Source organism: Taeniopygia guttata, chromosome 4 (assembly GCF_048771995.1).
Source record: "Taeniopygia guttata chromosome 4, bTaeGut7.mat, whole genome shotgun sequence".
In the NCBI taxonomy this organism is placed as follows: Eukaryota; Metazoa; Chordata; class Aves; order Passeriformes; family Estrildidae; genus Taeniopygia; species Taeniopygia guttata.
Genome location: NC_133028.1, coordinates 13,251,075 through 13,260,880, shown reverse-complemented (window position 1 = coordinate 13,260,880; position 9,806 = coordinate 13,251,075). Strand labels below are relative to the sequence as shown.

General features: G+C 38.2%; 1 protein-coding gene across 3 annotated transcripts in view; it reads left to right on the top strand.

Annotated features, from left to right (window-relative positions):
• Positions 1–6,423: 6,423 nt before the first annotated feature.
• The window catches only part of SLC2A9 (solute carrier family 2 member 9), a 100,282-nt gene continuing 96,899 nt past the window's right edge, over positions 6,424–9,806 (top strand). The window contains exon 1 of one of the 3 annotated variants that reach the window (XM_072928007.1): positions 6,424–7,586. The gene's annotated coding sequence lies outside the window, so the exon portion shown is untranslated. The remainder of the gene's footprint in view (positions 7,587–9,806) is intronic. The other 2 variants (XM_072928006.1, XM_072928008.1) reach the window with 2 other exon arrangements.

Here is a 9,806-nt window from a genome sequence, read left to right as displayed (position 1 = left end):
AAGTATAAGAATTTGTAACTGTAATCTTCAGTCCCTTTTTGCTCAAATGTAATTGAGCTGAAGTTTGTTGACAGAGAATTATATTTTTGTGGTCTGTCTAATGAATAGATGAACAGATAGTTCAATATTTTAGATTACTAAATGATATGGAAAGAAATTTAAGTATCAACTTGGAATATGCATCCTGATCCTTTATCTCCTACATTTTAAAGAACATTGTAATTTACATATATGATTGAATCAATTACTTCTAGAATAATTTTGTGAGTTGCCTAGAACTAACTCCTCAAACTACAGACTTGATGATGGCTATAGTGGCTAAAAAAATTGTTCTAAAATTTTCAATTTGCCTTGGCAAAGTTCAAGATTGAAAGAAAATATCACTAGAAGACTATTTGTTTTAGGCATATCATGTATGACAGAAAAAAAACACAACAAACTACTATAGGCAGAATATGTTTGAAGAATGAAATCTTGCAATTGACAACAAATTAACCATTTCTTGCAAATCCATGAAGTTCCTATGACAGTGAGCTTTATGTATGTATTAGTCAGAAATCCAACAGCTCAAAGTCCAGTGGGAAATGACAAATAGCCTGAAATAATCTGTGGCTGTTAATGTGTTTTCCTTAATACTGGATTTGATTTTTACACTTAATAAGAAATAGTTAAGATTTGCACATGTGCTGTCCTCATGCTGACTAGGGATTTGGACTGAAACTACAGGAGGCAATTGTCATTTATTTTATTAGTTTGACTGCTTTTTTGGTCTTTATGCACAGGAAAAGATCTAAAAATAAAGTGATGTGCGCCAATTAGAGAGCACTTTTGGTAGTATAATTTCTTTCCTTAAAGGAATTTGTATAATTTATCTTGTCAAAGGCTATGTCTATTAAAATTATTTTGTCACACAATCATGAAATAATTTAGATTGGAAGGGACCTCTGGGCTTCACCTAGGCCGGATTTCTGGAGTAGCAGTGCAGAAGTAACTTCAATGTTAAAACAGTTTCCTCAGAAACTTCTCTGGGTGCCTCTTTAAATGATCCATTGTGAACATTATCATTTGTACATACAGCCAGAATTTCCCTTTCTGCTTCAAAGAAGAGTTTTCTCATGTCCTTTATCACCTCCCCCTACCTAAGTCTCCACTTCTCCAGACTGAACTCCTTCAGACTCTGCCTCTGCGTTGGATGTTCCAATACCCCGAGCAGCTCCTGAGCTCCCATCCACCTGCACATCTCTCTCTCGTCCCCAGGGACCCAGAGCTTGGCAGGGTATTGCAGAGGCAGCTCTGCAAATGCCAAATCATCCATTATCATGTCCCTTTGACTTACTGCTGAGGCTGCCATTAGTCCTGTAATCACTTTTTAAAACCAACACTCGCTCATATGGAAATCTCTTTGAATACTAAAGAATTAAAATAACAAATAACTGAAACGATTTCAGAGATATAATTTTTCTCTGAAAATCTAATTTGGGAATTTCTTTAGAGATTGTGTGAGTTTACAGATCTGTATTTATATCTCAGAGTAGCTAAATCTCTACCCTAGACTAATGCTGAAGTATAAGAGGTATTATGAATGAAACCGGGATTAATTTATCATGTTTCTAAAGAAATCACAAACCATTTCTTATAGGGCTTTTTGCATAATTTTGCTCTGTTAGCAATCAGAGAACTTTTGAAAATATAGAAAAAAAGGCAGAATCTTATGCTGGTTTTTGTTCTTTAAATTGAAAATAATTAATATGTTTTTTAAAGAGAAATATTCATATGAAAATGCCCAAGGAAATTGTTCCATTTTTCCCAAGACCCACAAAAGTGTGAGCATTTCTCGCAGAATGGGGTTGAGCTCTTCCCCTTACAGGAACAACAGGAGCAGAGGAATGCAGCTGAACAGCTTAGCTTAATTAGTCAGTTTATCTGAACTAAGGATGGACTAACACTCTTAGAACAAACAGTATAAAAGAGCATTGGCAATGATGAAGAGGAAAAACTGAAGACATGTTGAAAGAATGAGTAAGAGAATACATTTCATCCTGAACTAAGACCTTAGTAAGTAGAATAATGTATCTAAAAACTTACTTTCTACCCATATATTTGTGTTTTTTACAAGCTGGGATGTTGAACTGGGGCATTCTGAACTAGTTAAAAGAAGAGTGTATGTGTGCCAGGGGAAGGTGGATGGTTTGTGCCATCTTTATTTTGTGCCCTTTTCACCTGTGTATAAATGCAGTATATACATACATACATATAAATATATATATATATACATATATATATATATGTACGTTGCATAGATTGTGATCTGTTTAAAGCTTGTGTGACCAGACTCCTTATGAGCTGACTAATACTGTCTTCTTATAATCACTTGGATTTCTCCATATATATATATATTTTTGTCTTTAATTTTATTGGGTTAATTTATTGGATTTGCATATTTTTATAACCTATCTACTACAATTATCTTGGCCCACATCAGATTCCAGGTATTTCTTCCATTTGTATTTCCATCTTCACATCCATTAATCCATCATTCTGTTCAAATAACTCAGGATATGGCTTCTAGGTTAAAAAAAAAAGAATGTTAAGTGTTTGTAAATTTATTTTATTTTATTTTATTTATAAAATACCTTAAAACTGTGAAAAGTTTATGTTCCTTGACCTGCCTACAGAACTTGGACAACTTCCAGGAAGGATTTTTTCCTTTGGATACCTTTCTAATTACTATCGCTGCTGAATAACTGATATTACAGTTGTTTGAATTAGCCATAAGAACCCCAGAACTGCTGTCCTTTGAGACAGATAATTAACCACAATTCATTCTTTAATAAAACTTAACAATTGCCTTAAAATCCCAGGGGCATATTTGTATTTCACAAAATCTTAGTCCATCACATGGTGCACAGGGGAGCATATTTATTAGCATAGCCTAGTCTAGTGCTGTACCTCTCACATTAGCATGTATTTAGTAGGATCAGAGAGGACTGTTAGAAAGGAATTTCTCATGCAAGACTAAACTCTGCTTTAGGGTTAGATGTGCTTCCTAAGAAGAAAAAAACAACAAACAATACAAATACTAATTGGAGCAGAAATATCTCTTAAACTGATATAGCATTGTGAAATAATGGATGTAGATTGTCCTTTTAATATTTTCAAGTAAGCATTTGTGCATAGTTAATATGATTATTGAAATAGAAACCAAGTTAATTTTAAAGTATTTAATTGTTCAAAGTATAAATATTATACTCTGAAAACAAGTTTGGGCTTTTACTTATCTTCCAGGGTTTCTGGTTATCTTCTTCTCCTTGGTCTGTGCTCCAGGATTAAGTATGGCTTGTTCTGGTTCAGCCTAAGTTCCAGATATATGCATAAAAAGATTCCCTGTGGAAAATAAGAACATGTGGCTGAACTGCAAACATATTTGAGTGAATATTGAAGTCCATGAAATTTCTTAATTTCATCAAAGTTTTTTCCTCTGCATTTCCACAGAGAAGTAATTCTGGTACAGGAGTCATCACGTACATGAGCATGCTGTCTCTCAAGATCAGAGATTAATCACTGGGTTAAATATCTGATATTTTTTAGCCGTGGCTTGTGTCCTTCCAGGATATGTGTAAGCAAAGCTTAACTTGACCAATGTGGGTTTAGCAGCCCTTGATCCTTGCCCTACTAGCTCAACATTTTCACCATATTTTCTTGTCAATAGGAAAACTCCTTAAGGTTTATTTCAGTGTAGTCTGTCCACAGCCTGTTTTTTCCAATCTGCAGCTGCTTCTGCAGTGGCTGTAGGAGCACAGTGGTGGGACTCCTGCACCCACACAGTGAGCAGGTACAGTCCCCAGCCCCGTGTGGCTCAGTGGTGGGGTCTCAGGTCAGGTTGTGTCCTGTGCCCTGCCCCACGAGCAGCTCTGTGGGCATGGGGCTCCTGTGGGCTGCCTAACACTGCCTTTTGTCTCCGAGCCAGCTTGGAGACTCTCCACCCTAATCTCCTGTAAATCCGGCTCCAGGGTGGAATGACGATCACTTGGTGGCTGCAGATTAGAAAGATTATATGGGGGTTTATTTGGCATATTAGGTTAAATTCAACACAGGACTTGGGTGGAATTGGAAGATTCAAAACTAACTTTATAAAGGCAAGCCAAATTTTATTTTAAACTCAGTTGTGTGTGGATAGCCATAAACATAGTAAAAAACTCTGTAGCTGTCTGCTGTTTCTGCAGTAGCCATAGTGCTCAGTTTGGGGTGAGGTGATAGAAATAGTATCAGGCAGAAATCTGCTCTGAGCACACTGAAAAGCTCTCTAACCAGGTGCATTTACTGCATATCTCAATGCAGCAGCTGGGAGCAGACCTGGCAGAAAGAGGCAGCCGATGGACATGAGCTGGAGGAGCAGCTTCAGTGACCTCTTCACTCCAGTGACTTTCAAAGGCTTGCTCACCCCAAGACACGGGCTGTTGGCGGCTCTGGAGTGGCTGAAGGGATTAGGACTGTATCACTCTGCAAAAGTCACACCAAAAGCAGTATTTCTTTAACTCTGTGTGGTGAGAGTGACTCCAAGGCTCTGAACCTGGCTCTGTACTGGAGTGCCATGAACAGCTATGCTGCAGCCTCAAGCTTTCCTTTGGCTGTACTTTTTCCCTAGTGAACCTCCTCTTCATTGCTGCACACTCGGTACCATTTTTTCCAGGACAGGTCATGGCAGTGCTTTTCCAGGTCTCCACTGGTCTGAACCTGATCTATAGGCACTGGAGGAATGGGACCGAATCTCCTTATGCTGAGTATGAGACTGAAGCAAAGTTCCCCACTTCCTGATGCTGTTACAGAGGATTATAGTGGCATTGCTAGAAATGTTAACGCCCTAATTTTTTAGGGGAAAAACAAACAGGCAGTGGGTGTTAGTCTGTTCCCACAAAGAATGGCTGCTGGTATTGTCCTCCCAGCAGGTTTCTGAGCTGTAAATCTCTGAAACTACACATATGTCGTGGTTGTGAGAGACAAACCCAGCAGCACACTCTGTGACTCATTGTCCATGGTATATGTTTGTCTTTACAACGTTTGCATAGTCCTGAGATGAAAACTCCTCAGAAAACTCCTCATGCCTCAGCCACAGTCTTGAAAACTACCAACTCTTCAGTACTTTCTGAAATACCTCATTGATGTTTTAGAATGATCCTGTACTATGCTGGTCAGAAAGTTCCAGCAGAATAAGATGAAAGTGTATTGCGTGACTGACTTACTGGGACTTGCCCTGTCTTCTTTTGTTTGCTTTTCCCATATTATTTTCTTCACCCCAAGTGCAGTGAACTCCCTATGAAGAAGCTCTTTATCTGCTGGACAGTGAAGCAAAATGCCAAACCTGGCATTTGTAGTCACTACTGTGTAAATATTTAATATCAACAATAATGGTTCTTTGGGAATAAAGGCTATATCACCCATAATTGTTACTGGCATTGCTATTACAGTCTCCTGGATCCAAGCCAGGAGATCTGGCAGGTGCTAGAGGAAACACACTTAGACCCTTAATTGAGGCACAAATGTAAACACAACAGTCTGTCCTCTGTCAGTGCCTATTCAAGCACTGTGTGGTCCCTTTGGCAGGACGGTGCTGAGTCTGAGGAAGTTGCTGTGATAATTGTGAGCCCAAGGCTGAATTCCAGTAAAGTTCAGGCAGAGAAAGATACTGGTTTGAAAAGAGTTCTGAGAAAAACCACTAGATTCTGGAGTCAGCTTCAAATTTACTAAATTTATTAGCATCCATTTGACTAAAGCTGAAAAATGCAATATTTCTTAGACGTGTAAATTCTTTAAATATTCAGCTTGTGTGTTCTTCAGAATGCTCTGTAAGGGAAGATTGAATGAAAAACAGCAAGTACAGAACTGGGTATTAATGAACAATAATTCTGTATTATTGTATTAATACCTAATTTTAAAAGCCTATTCCTTTTTTTTTCTTAGCTCAAAGGCCTCCTAAGACAGTTACTGTATTTCTAAGGCTTTTGTTGCACTGCAACAGGGTGACATGAAAACCAATGAAATGAAGGAAAAACATGCTTGTTTTCTCTGAGGAATTACCTCACTGATTTTTTTTTCTTTCACTTTATTCTACTACAGCTAATGACTTAATATTAAGGCAACAGATTATCTTATCTGCTGTGTATTTTGACCCCCATCAGCTGACTTTGTTCCTTACATACTATTCAATTTCTTCCCTCCTGAGGGACTTAAGGCTAAGTACATATCAACCCCATGCAGGGGGGGAATGTGCAGGACATAGTAAGAGCTTTTTGGGGAGCAGAGAGGTGTGTCTTGAGATGCATTTGGTCACTGTACACAAGAGGGACAGAATGAGCCCTGTGCAGGGAGAGCAGTCACGCCTCCCCCGCTCCCATCAGCCTTGCAGGGAGTGAAATTCGACTTGCAGGCAGAGAGGTTGGCTGTCCAGAGCCCTTTCTGCTCACTGGGAGGGAAGGAAGAGCTTCTTTTTACCATCCTTTCTCTTGAGTGCCAGCACAGCAGAGGATGCCCAGCAACCCCCCATCTCTTTACTGATTCACAAAAGGTTTGTTTTTGTGGGGAATCTTCTGACTGAGAGGAGTCTGTGCATGTAATGTCCCAGCTTTTATCTTCTGGAGGAACTGTTCTGTAACTATGGCATTCCTTGGAGGCAAAAATATTCTTTAGTGCTTTCTTTAATTGATGTAAATATAGATTATTCATATGCTAACTTGGCAAGTGGCTTTATTAAAAATCATTTCTGTCTTCCAGCAGTAGAGCTCATTATAAAAGAAATAGTAAAAAGCTCATTATAAAAAGAAAACAAAAATTCATGGGGAGTTTCAGCTCCATGGCATAAATTCTTAGTTGTAAACTTGGGGTCTGACATAAGTCTTCTGACCAATATACAGGGGGAAAATCTCGCAACAATAAGATCCAAAGAGAAGGTATGATGGTTCCTTAGAGTGTGTAGTAATTTATGTGGAAACTCATAACAGATAGATGGGGACTCCTGCATCCTTTTTTGTTTGTATTTAAGAGGGCTGATCAAATATTTATGTTGATGGGAATTTTTTCACTCAATCTTATGGGATTTACTCTGAGTCTAAATACATTTTGAGAACTGAAGGATATTTTCCTTGCATTCTTTTTTACAAAAAAAAAAAAAAAAAAAAAAAAAAAGATATTCCTTACTCAGCAAACGGTCCTAATTCTGTTTTACATATATTACTTATGGTGAGGCAATTTAGGGGGCAAAGATTTACACAGATCTCCTGAAGACATTGGAAAGTACTGTACACTTAAGCTGAGGTTGTGATCTGGTATCTTTCTTTATTTTTGAGTCCAAAGGTAGAAGAAAGTCAATCAGGGAAAGCACCCTTTGCTTAGGCACACAGTGTGAAAGGCAAGCAAAAATCACAGACTGCCTCAAGTCTGTCAAGAACATCAAAAGAACAATCCCATCTCTTTTTAATAACCTTCAATATTAACTGATTTGGAGTAAATCTTCAAGATTTTTAAGAACAATACCCAACACCTGTAAAATACTTTCCTCCTGCAAGCACTTTTAGGATCATCTATCCTCAGAGGTAGGAGACAAAAACTGGCAATACCCCAGACTTTCTTACCTGCTTGCTTTGAATTTTGTTTCTGTGTTTCTGTTCTAATGGTTCTAATGCTCTATGATCTAATGGGCTGTCCCCAGTCTTTTCTGAGTGCAACATTATGGCTAAATCACCAAAATTCTTTACTTGGAAATTCCACTTCCACTAAGTCACAGAGTTCAAAACTCTAAGGCTGAAAAACTGTAAGTTAGGCAGGTCAAGAACCTGGTTTGACACTGGGTACCTCCCCCTCCTACTAGTAGACTCTCCTAGTGAATGTATTTAATGCTAATCATAAGAGGATGAATCAAAATTAATACAAAATGTGTATAAAATCCAAATCCTTTTGTCTCAAATACCTGTGCTGATTCATCAGACTCGCTCAGTCCCAGCTGATGCCAGGGTCTGCATGCTGCCCTGTTTGCCCCTGAAGCAACTTGATACTTCCCAGGCTCCTAGTCCAGACAGGATTGATTCTCTCCCTATGAGCCCCTGTTCCACTCTCACTAACCTCATATTTCTCATTCTTCCCTTCCTCTGCTCCTCATGTGAGGAAGGGTTTTGTTCCTCTGCCTGTAGGTGAGATTTGCTCTGTGTTGCTCAGTCACAGTGCTGAGGGGGCAGGGGTAGAAGAGGAGGAAGCTAATGGCTCTATGAAGGAAAAAAAAAAGGGAAAAAATCTGCTTCTCAGTTCTCATAACGTGGCATATGTGTGGTGGTGGTGGTGGTAGTAGTCAGTTTGTTTTGTTCTGTTTTGTTTTCCAAAACAAAGCTTTCTAAATAGCACAATGCTGAAACACGGAGTAGCCCTCCCTATCCATTGCCACATCCTAAAATCCTGGTTATTTCTCTGTATTACAGGGATGTGTGTTTCTCATATTATAGAAACAAAAAGTCAAATTATAGGTTCTATCATTTTTACATATATATGGGTACAGCAAGCCACTGAAGAATAATCTTCAGTCCTTCTTCATAATAAAAAAAGGGGCTGATAAGAAATAGAAATTAACTACTTATTTCTGCCACCAGTCTATAACCCCAACTGCTTAAACACAGTTAATCTCTATTTCTGGATTTCCAGTCAAATAAAACTAGTCCCTGAATGAGAAGGAAGAAAATGGACAAGTAATGGAGCAAAGGGTTTTCCTTCTTTTCCCCACTGCACTGAAACAGAGGAATCCTACCAAGGGATATGTCTTTCTCTTGGCTTTGTTTTAGCAGACAGAAGTTGTTCCTCATTCCTAAACTGTGTGTAACAATGAGAGGCAATTAAGCTTTTGGCCCTTACTAGAATTTTACTAAGAAGAAATTTTATGAACAAACATCACAGACAATAAGTAGAAGGAAAAAATAGTAGAGATTTGTTTACAGAGCTGTCAAATCAACTTCCTCTAATTGCAAAAGGATTTTGAGGTATGGCACAAAGTTTGGGGAAGATGTTTATTACTGTTCCATTACTTTATTACTGCTTCTTAGTTTACAAGTTGGCAAGAGTCTTCCATGGTCATACAACAATGATACATTGTAATTTAAGTTTAAAAGGAAGAACGAATAGGTAATACTGGAAGCTATCAGGATTTCTAGCCAAACAAACAAAAAAAAAAAAAAAAAAAAAAAAAAAAAACCCAAAAAAACCACCAAAAACAAAAACTTCAGATTCTGCAATAGGAAGCTATCTCAGTACAAATCTTTTTGATTGCAAACTGTTTTTAAAAGGATTAAAAAAGAAAACCCTATTTGAGCTCTTGAGCAAGTGAAGCAGATAGAATGAGATCATAACACAGAGCCAGGAAAATTTTAAGGGAATTATATCAGCTCTTAGACTTGGACAAAGGGCTTGGAGTCTACACTGCTACAGAAACCGAATCATTTAATTTCATGCTAAAACACCTGGCAGTAACCTTGAAGAGGAGAAATTGTAGTTAATATAATGTTTTGTCCGCCAAGCTGTCAGTATTTCAAGGCAATACCTGCAAACATGAAAGAACATGTAAAGAGGGCAACTTGAAAGAAAGTCACAGCCAGATTCTGCCCTCCTTGGACTTTTGAAAAAAAAGTTAAGTCACATGTGATCTAAAGCTGTGAGATCTTCTCAGTCTCCACAGTTGCTTGGAGTGGTCACATTATCCCTTTCACTGAGTTCATATCGTTGAGATCCCTCACTTTGAACTCCAAGAATTTCCTTGGGAATTTAGGTAGAAGAAT